General features: G+C 49.8%; 1 protein-coding gene across 1 annotated transcript in view; it reads left to right on the forward strand.

The window, feature by feature from the left end:
• The window catches only part of LOC119578866, a 107,548-nt gene that overhangs the window by 78,904 nt on the left and 23,644 nt on the right, over positions 1 to 5,000 (forward strand). The gene's annotated exons all lie outside the window — the stretch shown is intronic.

Genomic DNA, 5,000 nt, shown 5'->3' on the forward strand with positions numbered 1-5,000 from the left:
CCACCCTCCTTCCCTCCCCTTTCCCCCCCTTTCCCTCCGTCCCTCCGTCCCTCCCTTGCCTCTTCTTTCCCCTCAGTCGCCCTTCCCGCGGCCACGAAAACTTCTGCGAGGGAACATCGGCGTCCACTTTGTTTCCCCTTTTCGTAAGAGCGTAAGAGGGGGAGAGGTGAAAGGGAGGACAAGTATAGAAGCAAAAACGAGGGAGAGGAAACATAAAAGGGAACTGTCTTCGTTGTTGTTGTTTTCTTCATGTGTTTGTTTTCTAATTCCTATTTTTTTTATATCTATGAATACTGTTATCATGTCGGTTTTTATCATGATTTTAGATTTATCACTGAAGACGCTGATCTGTAAAGTTAGAAGGAGTTGAAAGAGTAGAAGTATTGAAAAAAGAAAGCTAATGGAAAACGCGCATTTAAAAAAAAAAAAAAAAAAAAACGAACGAAAAACGAAAAATATATTGGGTGTGAGGTTTCCAAAAGCGCTGCTACGTTGCCGTCGTGGCATTTCTTCCGTGTTGAAAATGGCCGAGGATCTTCCTATTTACGATACTTTTACATTCGGAAATCTCGGCGGGCTTCCGGTCGTTGTGGGAAGGGAGGAATAAGGGGAGGGTGATAAAGATGATGGGGGGGATGATGACAGTAATAGCAGCGGTTAATGATGATGGTAGACGTAGATAAGGTGAAACGACGGATGATGGTAGGGATGAGGGTGATCTTGATACTGTTGATGTTGTATTCATAAGAAAGGGGACGGTGGGTGAACAAAAGAGACGGATGAGAAGAATGCCGAGAAGGTGAAGAGGAGGAAAAGGACGAGGTAAGGGAAGAAAAATAAAGAAGAAGAAGAAAGAGACGTCGACGAAGGCGAAGAAAAAGAAAAAGTAAAAGGAGAACCAGAAAAGAAGAGGAGAAGACGAAGACAAAGAGGAGAGAAGATGAAGAAGAAGAAAAAGAGGAAAGAGGGGAAGGCGAGAAAAGCAAATCCAAAGGAGGCGAAGAAGGAGGAGCAGGCGGGGGGCGAGGGGGTCGCAGCGGGTGTGAGGAGGGAATCCTAAACAAGGAGCGACGGACGCTAAGGGCCTCCGGGGGAAAAGAGTGACGCCGCCGCAGCCGGAGGGGGGAGGGGCGGGCGAGGGAGGGGGAGGGCCGGGGAAATTACTAGGGTGAACAGGGTAAACAAGGATATAGTCAAGGGAGAGGAAAAGCGGAGGAGAAGGAAGAAGAAAGGAAAGGAGGAAGAGGCACATTAGGTTTTCCTACGTGTGGGTAAGGGCGTAGGAGGCGAAGAGGAAGGATGGGGGGGGGGAGGCTGCCTCCTTAAGGACCCCCGCGGAGGCTAGAGCTTCCCCAGGGGGCGTCTCAACCGCAACGGAATTACGACAGTCGTTCGGCTCCTCCTTAGGGGGCGCCATCCCCCTCGCACCCCCCCCCCCTCGCCACCCAACCCTGACTAAGGCTCTACCGCGAAAGGCGCTGCAGGAGGTGACCGTGATTACGCAACGCCGACGGAGCAGCGCGCGACGTCACTGCGATACATTACTTTCCAATAGCAGCTGCAGCGTTGTGATTGGCGCCCACGTGTTAGAAGGACCTCCTCGCCCAGGGAATGCGGGCACTGTGGCTGGGCAGCGCTGGACGGGGGATGGTTAATGCGGCACCGTAAGGAGTGTGGAATAGAGCAGGGCTTGTGGGAGGGGGTTTCACTGACTGGCCTCCATGCACAGTATAGCTGGTGCCCCTTTCCTGCAGTCTAGTTAGTGTTCAGTACTCTCTTTGTAATGACTGTGGAATGCGTTAAGAAACTGGTGTAATTAATGCATACTTACAGTATTCGTGTTTTTGGCTTTCCCTTTCTCTCTCTCTCTCTATCTCTCTCTCTCTCTCTCTCTCCTCTCGCTCTCTCTCTCTCTCTCTCTCTCTCTCTCTCTCTCTCTCTCTCTCTCTCTCTCTCTCTCTCTCTCTCTCTCTCTCTCTCTCTCTCTCTCTCTCACACGCACAAACACACACACACACACACACACACACACACACACACACACACACACACACCACACACACATACACACACACACACACACACACACACACACACACACACACTTTCGCTCTCTCTCTCTCTCTCTCTCTCTCTCTCTCTCTCTCTCTCTCTCTCTCTCTCTCTCTCTCTCTCTCTCTCTCTCCCTCCCTCTCCCTCTCCCTCCCTCCCTCCCTCCCTCCCTCCCTCCCTCCCTCCCCTTCTCCATCATTATCTTCCACCAGACACTTCTTTACGCCATCGTGTTGAGCCGCGCTACCCCTACCCTCTCTTCCCCTCAGTTTACCTCGCGCTCCTTTATCTCCCCTTGTCCGTCCCGCCCTTCAGCGCCCTCTCTCGGACGTCCTCTTGGACCCTCAGAGGCGCTCGTGCCCTCGTCGCCCTTCATCGCGCACGAGGGGACTGCTGAAGGAGGGGCGAAAGGGGTTCCCCAGCGTCTGAGGGATGGGAGCCGCCGCGGGATCAAAGGGGGACGCTGCCGTAGCGGAGGGCGGTTAGGCGTAGAAGTATGGGCAGGCGGGGGTGGGCGGGGGCGGGCGGGGGCGGTTAGATACAGGAACAATGGGACTCTGAGCAGGGAGGACGATTTCAATGGCCGCGTTTGCTACTGAAGAAGGGAAGAAAGGATAGCGAGAAAGAATCCTTTGAAGGTTGGGAATTACATCTTGGATTATGAGCAACACATTTTGCAGATTGGCGGAGCGTCTGAAGAAGGAGGCAAGCCGTGTCTTGGCGGCCAAGAAATACACCTTTTTAAGACGCCAGGGAATTTAAAGGAATTTATGTGGATTAAAAAAAAATGTGTGGTCTTGATAACGTATCTCTTTGCATTTATATTGGAGTTATGCAGATAACGGTATTGGGTATAGTAATGATTATATAACAGTCCCTCCGATAATACAGATCAAAATGCATTTAAAAACAATAAACGAAACAAAATCAATAAGATGCGAAATATATCACATAAAAAAAATCGTTACCCCATAAGAAGAAGGGAAAATCCTTCATAATTGACGACACTTAATTTTGGATAATGTATTTTTAATGCAATTTACTCGCCTTTAAAAGTGTCAGCCCGGGTGATCGCGCTTCCTAAGAGCTTCGCACACGCTTCACGGGCGACATGCCAGCCGACGGGGCCAGGTTGAGGAGGTGGGGGGGGGGGTGCTGGGCGTGACCTCGGTGGGCAAAGTGGGATGATGTTGCTGTTGTTAGTGAAGGGTTTTGTTATTGTTATGGTTATGGCTGTTGTTCATAGCAGCATTATTATCAGTTGACCTTAATGCTGTTTGTTCCTCTCTGTTTTCATCGCGTTTTTCTGCTTTCTCCTCTCCAATTCCTCCTTCTCCTCCTATTCAACATCATCGCTCCATCATCTAATATTCCTCCTTCCTTCCTCCTCCTCCTCCTCCACCTCCTCCTCCTCCTCCTCCTCCTCCTCCTCCTCCTCCTCCTCCTCCCATTCCCTCCTCTACCCTGCTTCCCTTCCTCCTCCCCTTCCTCCTCTTCTTCCTCCACCTCCTCATCCTCATCTACGTTCTTTTCCTCCTCATCCACATCCTCTTCCTCCTTTTCTACCTCCTCCACCTCCTGCTCCTCCTCCTCCTCCGTTCCCCTTTCCCCCTCCTTTCGTACCCCCATCGAATAAACTTTATAGATTTGCAGATTAAACTATATATTAAATAAGATCGTTGCCAATTTAAGAAAAAAAAAACATGTGCAACACGAAACCAATTTATATCCTCGGAAACTTTGAGAAACTTTCGGAACCTGGAGTGAAGCGCAGATAAACTTAATTACGATCCGCTGATTTAATTGTCAAGCTTGGAAGATGATTAGCCTTTGGATCCACTCCACTTTGAAACAATAATAAGGCCAGAATCTGTTGTTGTTGTTGTTTTTTTGTTCTTTCGTCATCTTTAAAAGGGTTGCTGTTGTTGGGGGTGTTGTAGTTTTGTCAGTGTGAAGTGTTTGTTGCTGGCGCTGAGTAAACATATACACGCATGTATGATATTAGTTCGTTTCGTAAACTTTGATATCAACAGGTAGAACCCAAGAGCAGTGCTTGCCTGCACACATGCATTAATACATGAGGAGGGGTAGGAGGAGGGAGAAGAAGAAGTTGGAGGAGAACGGGAAAGAGAGGGAGAAGGAAGGAAAGAAGAAAAGAAGAAGAAGAGGAGGAAGAAAAGAAGAAGAAGAAGAAGAAGAAGAAGAAGAGGAGGAGGAGGAGGAAGAGGAAGAGAGACTAACAGAAACAGAGGCAGAGATAGTGATAGAGGGGGAGAGAGAGAGAAAGACAAAGAAAAAGTGAAAAAGATTGAGAGAAAGAGAGAGAGGGAGTTAGGGGATGCGTTTCCCCTCCATCACCCGCTGAACAGGGAGGAGGCAGACTGGAGACACTTTAAGAAATGACACAAGAAAGGTTTTTGGAAGCGCGGCATATTGCTCGGGGAAGCTGTGTTTGATAGAAATAAGAGGGAGGGAGGGAGGAAGAGAGAGAGAGAGAGAGAGAGAGAGAGAGAGAGAGAGAGAGAGGAGAGAGAGAGAGAGAGAGAGAGAGAGAGAGAGAGAGAGAGAGAGAGAGAGAGAGAGAGAGAGAGAGAGAGAGAGAGAGAGAGAGAGAGAGAGAGAGAGAGAGAGAGAGAGAACCAGAGCGAAAGAGAGGGAGAAAGAGGCATTGTGTTTGTGTATGGGGTGAGTGTGTATGTCCGTACGTGCACGTGGTTGCGGATATAGTTACAGGATGTATAAAAATAGCATACGGTAATCCAGCACATATTCGTCGGGTTTTGCATTCTTCAGGTCGCGCTGTAGACCCCCTATCCCCCCTCCCCCTTGGCTTCCCCTGCCCCTCCCTCCTCCTATTCCCCCCTCCCCCTTGGCTTCCCCTGCCCCTCCCTCCTCCTATTCCCCCCTCCCCCTTGGCTTCCCCTGCCCCTCCCTCCTCCTATTCCCCC

Source organism: Penaeus monodon, chromosome 11, assembly GCF_015228065.2.
Source record: "Penaeus monodon isolate SGIC_2016 chromosome 11, NSTDA_Pmon_1, whole genome shotgun sequence".
In the NCBI taxonomy this organism is placed as follows: Eukaryota; Metazoa; Arthropoda; class Malacostraca; order Decapoda; family Penaeidae; genus Penaeus; species Penaeus monodon.